The sequence below is a fragment of the Apium graveolens genome, chromosome 11 (genome assembly GCF_009905375.1).
Source record: "Apium graveolens cultivar Ventura chromosome 11, ASM990537v1, whole genome shotgun sequence".
NCBI classification, from domain to species: Eukaryota; Viridiplantae; Streptophyta; class Magnoliopsida; order Apiales; family Apiaceae; genus Apium; species Apium graveolens.
Genome location: NC_133657.1, coordinates 92,215,826 through 92,228,607, shown reverse-complemented (window position 1 = coordinate 92,228,607; position 12,782 = coordinate 92,215,826). Strand labels below are relative to the sequence as shown.

At 33.5% G+C, this 12,782-nt stretch overlaps 1 long non-coding RNA gene across 4 annotated transcripts; it reads left to right on the top strand.

Moving 5' to 3' along the window:
* Nucleotides 1-7,837: 7,837 nt before the first annotated feature.
* On the top strand, nucleotides 7,838-11,329 carry LOC141697962 (uncharacterized). 4 transcript variants are annotated; one of them, XR_012564894.1, is made up of 7 exons: nucleotides 7,838-8,048; nucleotides 8,248-8,279; nucleotides 9,120-9,964; nucleotides 10,038-10,147; nucleotides 10,302-10,369; nucleotides 10,483-10,568; nucleotides 10,807-11,329. It is a non-coding gene; the product is annotated as an uncharacterized LOC141697962 (long non-coding RNA). The 4 variants fall into 4 exon arrangements; XR_012564895.1 differs by adding an exon at nucleotides 8,396-8,521 and having other exon boundaries at nucleotides 9,120-10,147; XR_012564892.1 differs by having other exon boundaries at nucleotides 9,120-10,147.
* Nucleotides 11,330-12,782: the final 1,453 nt, after the last annotated feature.

Here is a 12,782-nt window from a genome sequence, read left to right as displayed (position 1 = left end):
AATTAATAGTTAGGACTATTAATTTGATAAAAATAGTGTGAGGTGTATATTTTGAATAGATATGAATAATCACTTAAACATAATTTAATAATCATCTATAGACTAATTTATCTTATGCACTTAAATATTGTAGATATCAAATGGTAAACAATTCAAACAACTTCTCTAGGCGATCAGTCCTTGAGAACGATAAACTAACAGGAACAAACTTCCTTGACTGGCAGAGGAACTTGAGGATTATCCTCAAACAAGAGCGCAAGCTCTATGTAATAGATATCCCTCGCCCTACACCTCTCCCTGAAGGAGCATCCCGTGCACGACATAATGTTTATCAGACACATATCGATGATGACACGAATGTTCAATATCCCATGTTAGCGACCATGAGTGCTGAACTTCAGAAACAACATGAGAATATGGATTCTTATAATATGATTGAGCACCTTGAACGTATGTTTGAAGGTTAGGCTCGTCAGGAGAGGTTTGATACTTTCAAATCGTTGCATGCATGTAAATAGTGAGAATGTGATCCGGTTGGACCGCATGTTCTAAGAATGATAGGGGATATGGAGTACCTTGCCAAATTAGGTGCCCCGATTGCTATGGAGCACCAGATTGATCTAATTTTGCAATCCTTAACAGCAGCTATTCTCAATTTGTGATGAATTACAATATGAATGAGATAGATCAGAACCCCACGGAATTGTTGGCTATGTTGAAAACTGCTGAGACCAATGTTCAGAAGGCGTCCCCTGCTCCCATGTTGATGGTGAATAAGGGGAAGGTCAAAGAAAATGGTAAATGGAAAGGCAAGAGGAAGATGGGATCTAAATCTAATGCCAATCCGAAACCTGATCCAACCAAGGCTTTGAAACCTAAAGGTGGTGTTCCAAAGGTTGATGATTGTCACTATTGCAAGAAACCAGGTCATTGGAAGAGGAACTATCATGCTTATTTGGAGGATCTGAAGAAGACGAAGGCTGCTTTTGCTGCTTCTGATTCAGGTATTTATGTTATAGAAGTCAATTTGTCTACTTCTACATCTTGGGTATTAGATACTAGATATGATTCTCAAATTTGTATAAATGTGCAGGAACTGCAGGGAAGTAGGACATTGGCGAAGGGAGAAGTCGACCTACGAGTTGGCAATGGAGAAAAGGTTGCTGCTTTAACTGTAGGGACTTATCGTTTATCGTTGCCCACTGGGCTTGTTTTAGAACTAGATAACTGTTTTTACATGCCTGCGATTTGCTAAAATATTATTTCGGTTTCTTTTCTGGACAAGAAAGGTTTTTCATTTTTGATTCAGAACAACAGTTGTTCCTTTTCATTCAATAATGTTACCTATGGGGTTGCACGTTTGTTTAAATGTTTATATGTTCTTGATTTAGATACTCCTGTCTATAACATAAATAATGATAATAAACGTATTAAGGTAAAAGACTCAAATCAAACATACCTTTGGCATTGTCATTTAGGTCACATAAATGAGAAATACATCTACGAATTACATCAAAATGATTACTTGGATAAGTTTGATTTTGAATCATACGAAGAATGCAAATCTTATCTTATTGGAAAAATGGCTAAAGCTTCTTTTACCGGACAAGGTGAAAGGGCCACCAAATGATTAGGACTTATACATAGTGATGTATGTGGTCCAATGCGTACGATGGCAAGCGACGGCTTTTACTACCTCATTACATTTACTGACGATTTTAGTAGATATGGATATGTGTATCTTTTAAAGAACATATCATATTCTTTTGAAAAGTTTAAAGAATACAAAGCTGAAGTGGAAAAGCGAACAGGGGAAATTATAAAAGTTCTACGATCAGATCGTGGAGGAGAATACTTAAGCCTCGAGTTTAAAGGTTTCTTGAAGGAGTGTGGTAACGTATCACAGGTTACTCCTCATAGAACACCTCAATGAAATGGAGTTTCTGAGAGGAGAAATCGTACCTTGTTGGACATGGTGCGATCGATGAGGAGTCTAGCAGATCTTTCAATAAGTTTCTAGGGTTATGCTCTAGAAACGGCTGCATATACACTAAACTGAGTCCAACTAAATCGGTTCGAAAGACACCATATGAGATATGGACTGATAAACAACATGTCATTTATGAAAATATGGGGATGTGTAGCATTTGTGAAAAGCTTGGTGTTTGACAAGCTGGGACCAAAATTGGATAAATGTTATTCTATGGGATATCCTGAAGAAACTAAAGGGTATAGTTTCTATAATCCTACCGAGAACAAAGTGTTTGTTGCTCGAACCGCTGTATTTCTTGAAAGAGAGTTACTTTCCAAGAAAATTAGTGGGAGGACTATAGATCTTGATGAAGATCGAGTTGCACAAAATAACATCGAACCAGAGTTGGAAAGTGGGCAAGAAGTACATCATGATGTTCTTTCTTCGGAAACACAGGTTGTTCGTAGATCTAGTAGGACTCGTCATGAGCCAGAGAGATATTATGGATTTCTCTTGACTCAAGATGATGATGTAATGCTTATAGACAATGATGAGCCTCTTACCTACCAAGAAGCTATAAACAGTCCAGACTCCGAGAGATGTCTAGAGGCCATGAAATCTGATGTATCAAAATAAAGTATGGACTTTAGTTGATCCACCTGAAGGGCTAAAATAGGGTGCAAGTGGGTTTTCAAGAAGTAAACTGACATGGATGGTAAAGTACATACCTATAAAGCATGACTAGTGGCAAAAGGTTTCAAACAAATTCATGGTATAGACTATGATGAGACCTTTTCACTAGTTGCTATGGTCAAGTCCATCAGGATTTTGCTAGCAATAGCTGTTTACTATGACTATGAGATTTGGCAAATAGATGTCAAAACCGCTTTCTTAAATAGGAGTCTTGAAGAGGATGTATACATGATACAACCTGAGGGTTTTGTGGATCCAAGTTTGCTAAGGTGTTATGTAAGTTGCTTCAATCTATTTATGGATTGAAGCAAGCCTCAATAAGATGGAATCATCATTTTGATGAAACAGTCAAAGAATTTGCCTTTATTTAAAATGAAGATGAACCATTTATTTACTAGAAGGTTAATGGGAGCCATATGTGATTCCTAGTACTATATGTAGATGACATATTACTAATAGAGAATGACATACCTTATCTACAGGCTGTTAAAACTTGGTTGGGAAATAATTTCTCGATAAAGGATTTAGGCGATGTTACCTATATATTAGGTATCAAGATCTATAGAGATAGATCAAGGAAATTAATCGGCTTAAGTCAGAGTACATACATTGACAAAGTATTGCGTTATTTTGGGATGCAAGAGGCGAAAAGAGGATATGTCCCAATGTCTCATGGGATATTTATCTCGAAAGAAAACCGCCCTAAATTATTAGATGATAAGGGCCGTATGAGCAAAGTTCCATATGCTTCGGTAATTGGATCTATAATGTATGCAATGATATGTACTCATCCTGATGTTTCGTATACCTTGAGCATGACGAGCAGATACCAGTCTAATCTAGGTGAGGGTCACTGGACAACAGTCAAGAATATTCTTAAGTACTTAAAGAGGACGAAAGATTCATTCTCGGTGTAATGGAGGAGATGAGAAGCTGATTGTAAAGGGTTACACTGACGCCAGCTTCCAGAAAGATAGAGATGATTCAGTATCTCAGTCAGGTTTTGTGTTTTTCCTTAATGGAGATTCTGTAAGCTAGAAGAGTTCAAAGCAAGAGACAGTAGCTGATTTTACAATGGAAGCTGAGTATATTGCTGCCAGTGAAGCAGCCAAGGAGGCTATATGGATACAAAAATTAATAACGGGACTTGTTGTGGTTCCATCGATCACAGATCCATTTGATCTTTACTGTGATAATAATTGAGCCATTGCGCAGGCTAAAGAACCAAGGTTCTATTCCCGGGCAAAGCATATACTTCGAGAGATTAATGAAAGAGGAAATATACATATATGTACAGTGCATACTGATGATAATGTTGCAGACCCACTGACTAAGGCTTTGTCACAACAAAAGCACGAAGGTCATACTAGTTCCATGGGTATTAGATACATGGGTGATTGGCTCTAGTGCAAGTGGGAGATTATTAGTGTTTGTGCCCTAGAGACAACACTAATATGTTTACATTACGAAATATTTGGATTAATAATTATGATTTTATGTATAATTCTTTAGTTATTTATTATATCTTTATTTTCTGTGATAAAATATTAGATTAATAAATATCCTTGGAATATGATATGTAAATCTATATCTCTAAGTACGTGACTTGGAAATGAGATTATAATAATAGTATTGATATTCCTAAATGTCCCTAGTCAAGTATTATTGTTAAGGGACGATAATAAATATGTTGAGACTAGTGTGTTTGTTGACTGATGATCACATCTCATTGATCATAGGTATGGTGATACTAAAGTCAAAACACAGGCACATATATTAAATACATGATGCTGGATTGACCCGTTGTGAGATACTACATGTTTAAAGTGTCATAAGTTAATCTCACAGTGATAATGATGTATTGGTCCTTTGACCTGAAATCATTATATTTGTATACGAGAAATAAGATATTTTGATACTATTGAAAGTTATCCTTAACCGGGTAATCATAAAAGTAGACATTGGTTATATTATGAATCGTATAAGATATATGAATGATCTAGATGGGATTTAGCCCTCCTATATTAAAGGAGTGATATTATTGGACTCTTAATTGAGTAAGACTATAAAATGCATGGCCATGCTCAAATATTGTTTTGTTTAATAGTTTACTCATTGATCAAGGAAAAAAGGATTAAACATTGACAGAGGATGACACACTGTACATTATTCACGAAAGGTTTAATTGAATCACCAATTATTATTATTACTTGGGGAGCAATGATGTATTACTAGATGCCACTCATTGTTTATAATTTTATTATTGGAAAATAAAATTATTGCCAACGTAATAATAACCTAAAGGGTCACGCACAAAGAACGTTTAAAACGGAGTGTTATTTAAATTATGAATTTAATTATTTTTATTAGTTCAAATTTAATTGTTAAATTAATTAAGTGAGACTTGATTAATTGGATATATATTACAATTCGTATTTAGTAATAATATAAACCCAAAAATCAAAATGGGTCTTTTAGAAGCCCATTAGGTTTAGGGTTAGGCCTTAATCCTCTCTCTCCCCTATATATGCATTAAGATATATATTTTTAGGGTTAGAGGTTGCATCACGTTTTGGAGAAAAACCCTAGCAGCTTTATATCCTAGAGAGACTAGAGAGAGAGAGAGAAATGAGGCAACCAAATCGGCTAGTACCGGCTCCGGTGATCGTTGGACGATCGGACGTTCGTGTGGATACCTTTGGAGAGCAGATCTTCGAAAGGAGGGTTGTTGTGTTGGTTTATCAAGATCAGAATGCCCATTACAATCAGAAGGAAAGTTTTATTAAGGTAAACATCTATTCTCCATAATTATCCATTCATTATACAAAGATCCTGCGGTAGGGATTCAATTTTTTTTTTCCGTTACATTTTAATGTACGAATCCCTAACATCTTGATCTTCATAATCCTGATTACAGGCTGCCACTTTTCCTTATGTATAAAATCAACCCATGTGACTATCAAGTCACTATCAACTCCTATTTAAATTTGTTATCCGTTGAGACTCTGTTGGATCATCCGTCGAGACTCTATTTGATCATCCGTCGAGACTCTATTTGATCATCCGTTGAGTGTGACTTGGGTCATCCGTCGAAGCTTTTTAGAAACATCCATTGAAAATATTTCCATAGCAGTTGACTCAATTTCACTTCTTCAAAATTACAAGGCATCTAATATTTACAATTATCCAAACTATTTTACATATCATTCTTGCAGTCAACATGACTCAGAATATCCTACAACTTCTAGTTCTTCAAGACATTACAATATACAGGAATGTGCTACAAAAACTTATTTAAACATAAGCTACTCTTTCAACAGATGATAGAGAAGATTATCCGTTGAAAGCTACAAATTCACTTAATTAAGTCTACTAAGGTGTTTTGGAAAATTATCATTAAGCCTACAACATATTCCTAACATTGACGGTGTTATTTGATTACTAAATGGGTGTTATTTAAAATTCAAACATTATAAATTCAGTAATTCAAGTTTTTTTGGGAATTGTATTTACTCAATTATATATATATATATATATTGTATTGTTATTTTAAAAATACCCGTGTTACATGAGACCGTCATAAATATATGTGTGATTCATTGTTATAGCCTCATCTTTATATTCAAGGGTAGAAATAAATTATGCCTGTTTAGTGTGACTGCGTCTAGCATAATTAAATATATAATTTAGGGTACTTCGATTCTGTAGGTTCCTATTAAAAGCCCCATCCTCCAAAGTACTAGGATTGGTATCATGTCCTTATACCTTATCTCAACAAGGCAAGTACCCGTGGCCATATCTTTCGTGGTTCAAGTTTTTTGAATATATATGTATGAATTATTTGATTAATGTATATTCATACGTGAACAAGTCAATTTAAGTTACATATCCCCGTACTTAGAAATTCCTTATTATTTTTTTAAGAATATTTTAGGGGAGAGTAACTTGTAGCGATACCTATCTCTAAATTGCTCTTTACATCAGAAAATATCTAGTAAACAATCATTACTATGTTTTGTGGTAAAAGTCGGATTTGAAGTAAAGCTTTCTTAACTTATGTCGTTAAAATTTTGAAGAGATAGATATAATCAAATCAAAATTTTAGAAATGGAAATAAAAGGAATCAGATATTCTATTAGAGTTGCGTAAGACGTCCGTTATTTGGTAACATCCCAACATTTTGGGGGCATAAGTGGCTAAGTCGGCTGTGCACGCTTTTAACCGACTGGTCTAACGTTGTTAAAGACCTAGCTATTCTTTAAGTCCCGGAACACATATATTCTAGGATGGCTATTCAAGGTGTCCGATGATTGATAGACTGATCAACTATATTCACCTGTTTAAACGTCCCATGTTTCTGGTTAATTCAAATTTCTGAAATGTTTATAGTCAAATCAATTCAAGTGGAAAATAGCATGCTAAGTCAAATTCTGGAATTCATTAAATTATGTAATTAGCTACTGTTTTAAAGAGCATGCTAGTATTTAGCGAATATCCAGTTCTTAATGATTTCAATATTTTATTGTAATAACTGTTTTGAATTAGATATATACACTACGCCATATATGACCAATTTGCACGTTTTTGTCCGATGTTTCCTTAGAAAATGTTGCAATAGGTATGAAATTATGATCCTATCGCTACACCCAGATTTTGGTGTTACTATAGGCATAAAGACATGTTGCTATAACTCAATACATCTCTAGTGTTGACATAGATGTCTTATATATTGCAACCCCAAATGGTCGTGTTGCCATAGACAACTGAATAATTTTTTTAAAAATAAACTAACTCAAAATTTAATTTATCTTTAAAAGTTATTGATTTGAAAAATATTATTTATGGAGTTTCTTATAAAGTAAAAGTCCGCAAAATAAATAAATTATTCATATTATATAAATATTGAAATATTAAATTTAAATTTAATACTAAATGAATATATTTTAATAATTAGTTTAAATAAAACTAAAATATCAATTGATATCACTAAAATATTTGTTTATAAAAATATCAGATGTAATAGTTTTAAATTTTCATAAATTAATTAAAGTACTAAATGAATTATAATAAATATAATGCGTGTAATTTAAAAAAAATATGATTTCAAAAATTAAAAATGATTAGTATGGGTTGGGTTGTTTAAACAATTGGGCCTGCAAGCTAACACTTGGAGAGAGCGGGAAGTGAAATATTCGCACAAATTAGAGGGGGAAATCAATTATAGTGGAAAATATTCACTCTCACTTCGAATGAAAAAATTACCCGCCTCTCTTCATCTTCGGTCACTCGTCTCTCTGTCTGAATTATGGCTTCTACCCCTTGTTTCTCGTCGTCTCTCTCTATCTAAATTAGGATTCAAGATGAGTTTAGATTTAATTCAAGGGTAAGAGAGACTAATTTGGGATTTTAGTGTTCAATTAGGGTTTGAGATTTGAGGGTAGTTTAGATTTTGAGGTATAATCCTCGCTTTATACTTGTGTCATTAGTGTGTGTGTATATATTTCTCTCCCTCTCTCTCTCTCTATTTATCCTACTTATGTCTATTTCTCTCTCCCTCACTTATTTTTCTTTGGTTTTTGCAGATATTCAAGATGGTCGGTGGTGAATTCTCAAGGTTCGATAAATTTATTTCCTGGGTTTGTTGTTTCGTGATTTCTTAGATGAGGTATTTGTTTTTGTGTGTATAAGTATAAATGAATGTAAGCGTATGTATATGGGATTTCATTATAGGGATTCTAATGGCTAGAAATGGTAAAGTTGTTGTTGGGATCGCAAGAACATGAGAGTACGATCAACCTGAACTTTGCAGGGGGCTGCATCGTACCTCTGCATTAACAAGTGACCCAAATTGATCAAGTAATTCCAAATAACCAATTTGGTTGTTTTAGTTTAATTTTCCGATTTATCTCTCTTTTTGTACCAAGCAACCTCTCGAACCTGAGATTTTGTCTTAACAATACTAGTAATACTAAAATGCTACTTATACATGTGACCAAACGTACTAACCAATGTTAAAAATATTATACACATTCATTTACGATAGTATATGCGATTGACGTTATTCATAAGAAACCAACTTAAATGTTGATCTTGAAAATAGGCTTCAGAGCAGGATTAGGATTGTTGAGCAGAATAGGAGTTGATGTAGTGGAAGTAGAACCCATTTAAAATAGCTTACCCCTTGTATTTGTATCCTTTATTATTTCAAAAAAATTCAGTACATGACATTATGCTTCTCAAAAGTGAAATTAAATAATTATGTGAACGAAATTTGGGAATTATTTCACGGTGTTGTCAATTGAGACGTATGACCAAGTGTAATAAGCAATACCTTGAGAATCTGTCCCTTAAATTTAATGTGAACATATAATTTTTAATTTGAATCAAAATCAAAGCTATTAAATGAAATCTTTCTTGGAGATTGAAATGCACATTATGATTAATGTGACAACAGGTTGGAGGCGGGTTGGAGGCACTCCATCACTCTGGCTCATGGCGAAATATAAACCTGAGTGTTTTATAGCTTTTGACAGCAGTCCCCAAAGTCGATAATTTGATAGTATCTGCCATGATTTAACGAGCCAGAAAAGCACTCTGCTATGAAGTTTGACAAGCTCTGATTACTGCTCAATACCTATTAAGTTTGACAAGCCTGTTATAAAGTTTAATGTTAACCAATTTATATTCTCTGCTTATATATGTGCACTTGATAATCCTTGTATACTTATTTTTAATTATCTGGTGATTTTTTTGTTCAAGGATGCTGTGGAATCACTATTATAAAGTAAAAATTTATTTTCTACAGCTGCAACTTATCCTTTATGTTCTAGATAAAGTCATGTAGCATACGTTAGAGTAAGCAAGTAAACAACCTCTTCTAAGAAGTTTATCGGGCCAGGGGTAGAATTTGATGCAATATGTGCTTTAAATTATGGGTTTAATAAATATTTTTAAATCAGGGGTAAGTATCATTCTTATAAATGTATTGTGGATCATAAAGATTGCATATATTAACTACCAATTAAAAGATATTTATATGTTGTATATTAACTAGCTTACCATCCAAACCATGTAGATATATATACACATTTACATCTATTTTTTTAAAATATAACCGGTTTCTTAATTCTTGTCCACAATTAAGACTGCGTGACTAAGTTAACTGAGGTATACGTGATAGTCATGCATTCTCTGTAACTGAGGTATGCCTTGATATTAAGTATACTTTTTTTCTCCTTAAAGGTTTAAATATATACCCACCCCAAAGTACATTCGGCAGCACAGATTGCACTGTAGCAGGTGATAGCTTGATATTAGGTTGGAAATACTTTTCTTTTCATCAATACGATATAATTAATGTACTGCATTCCAGGTTGGGAGCGTGATCAAGGATCCAAAAATTTCTGCTCTTTTCCCTACACTTCTATTGGGCCTTACTGATCCTAATCAACATATTTGATACTCGCTGGTCATCATACTTAAGTAAGAATTAGTTATTATAATGTAAAAATATAATGCATATATGCACATGATAATCATCCTGGTGACATCTATTCTTGTTTCATACTACAGACTACTTTTTTTAATTCAATCAACTCTCTTTCACTCACATTATTGGTACCAATTATTCATATAGGACTTAGGGAGAGGAGTTCCGAGACTAAAAAGAATGTTGCTCAAATTGCTGGAAATATGTGCTCATTGGTGACTGAACCAAATGACATGATACCCTATATAAATATGCTTTTTCCTGAGATTAAAAATACACTATTCTTTAATTTTTCCACTGCTTGACTCGTGCTTTTATTAAATTGCAGGTAACATTCCTCAAGTCCAGAAAGGATTTGTTCACATAGCTATGCAGAAGGGATGTCCTATAGTGCCATTTTCTGGTATTGGCCAGGTATTGATAATTTATCTGTTGTGTTTCTTTACAAGTCCTTTTTAAGTATTTAAAGTTTATAATCAGCAAAAGTGGTGCCTTCTAATTGTCAATTACCTTGTTAGATTAAAAAATTCTAAATGTTTATGACTGTCTAATACACCTCTGTGTAAAATTTATTATGCATCTCTATTTATATTGAAGCTGATATTCTATCTATTAGTTCTATGTGACTTAGTTCTCTTCCCTCATTTTGCAGTGAGCATACTGATTGCATCTTGCTATATCTGGTCATCCTAAATTGAATCAACCACATACAAATAAATACGTTAAGTGCCTGGTGGTGCATCAGAGCGAGGGTCACAATGGCCAGAATAGTTAATAGCAGAGTGTGTGGAAAAGCTGCTGCACCTGTGAAGTTCACTACAAATTATGAACACTAGAAATACATTATATATTAGGCTAGTGGGGCCCACACGGGAACACATTTTTTTTGTCAATCACTACCTCTATTACGACACAAAACCTATGTTGTTATACTATAAAAATCCTGTTGCAATTGATATCTATAGCAACATATTTTGATGTGTTACTATAGATTGACACTGATGTAAGGTTAGATACCTATGGTTACTTCCTTACACCCAATGCCCAAAATGTGTTGCAATAGACATATTCCGGCCTAAGGCAACCTTTTTTGGGGTCTATAGAAACACAGATTTGGGGTTGTTAGAAGCTATTTATGGTGTAATGTATATATATATATGTTGTTTTATTTTATATCTGGTACTGCCGTGCATTTGTTGGCTCATTCTTGCAAATTTCTATATTAATCTTTTCAGATGCCAAGAACTTGCGTTCCTGCTAGGAAGACCACCGTTGGTCGCATTCAGGGCCGGGTGCAGACTCCTCTGTTGTTTGGATCTTATGTGGCGGGTTCAGTGATACTAGTTAGATTAGTGTTAGGTTTTGTTGGGTTGTATATCAGATATACTTTTGTGTCAGGAAGTCCTATATCAGGATTATCCTAAGTCTACCCTAGTGTAATATTTTATATAACCTTATTGCATACTTAAACCTGGCAAGATCTTGATAAGGGGGTCGTAAATGTTCTAGTTGTTTATGTAATTCAAGTTCAGTTATTGTATATTCCTGTTTGTTATTATTTTTGATGTCTAACTCTATACCCCGGAGTTTGGGACCGTCACATCTATAAACCTATGCACACCAATCACATCAACAATCAACGATTAACAAACCCCTAATTTCAAATTAAATTTATAAAATTGAACTTTCAAACTAAGAATCCAATATAAACATTGATGACAGAAAATAAAAGCAGGGTTCATAAGCTTCGATTTGATTACCTATATGATTGATTTGGACCACAGAATCACTACGAATTTGAACTTCGATTCCCAACCTCCAAGAACCCTAATCCCTTTTCTGGATAATTCTCTGATTTTTCTTATATTTATGTGATATTTGGTTAATATCATTAAATTTGAAAATTATTTATAGTAACATAAAAATACCCCTAATTTCATTTAGGGCCTTAATTATAACTTCTAATAAAAATAATTAGCCTATAATTAATAATTTATGGGGAATGATTTTTACAATTTTATTTTCAAATAAATACAAAATATATGCCAAAATTTTATAAAAATTGTGAATAATTAAAACATATAAAAACATGCAAGATAATAAAAGTCCCATATTTTTGTAAAAATAAAAATAAGATTTTTGTGGGCTTTGGAGTACATGTAGGGGCTCGGTAAAATAATTTTTCGGAAGACGAGATATTTTCTAAATTAATTAGATGTACCAAAAATCAATATGGTAAACTCCATATTACGGAAAATAAGGCCAAACATTCTACACGCGATATCGACAATTAAAATTTAATCTCGATAACATAATATTATATATCGACACATTTAACACGTAATAAAATAGCCAAAAAATATTTCAAACCACACTGAACATATAAGGCACAGAATGGTAACATTTTATGACTAAGCATAATTCACATTATAATAAAACACGTAATATTTTATTTAATACAACACAAAATAGTCGTAAATTTTCCGGTTCTTACAACAAGAATAAATGCTGAATAAATCCTGATAAGAACTTGAATACCTTGTCTGCATGCTCTCTGTTCAAAATTCAACTATTGAAATGTGGTCTAATGTCTTGAAAGGTCTAGTTCATGAGAAGCAGAAAGGTATG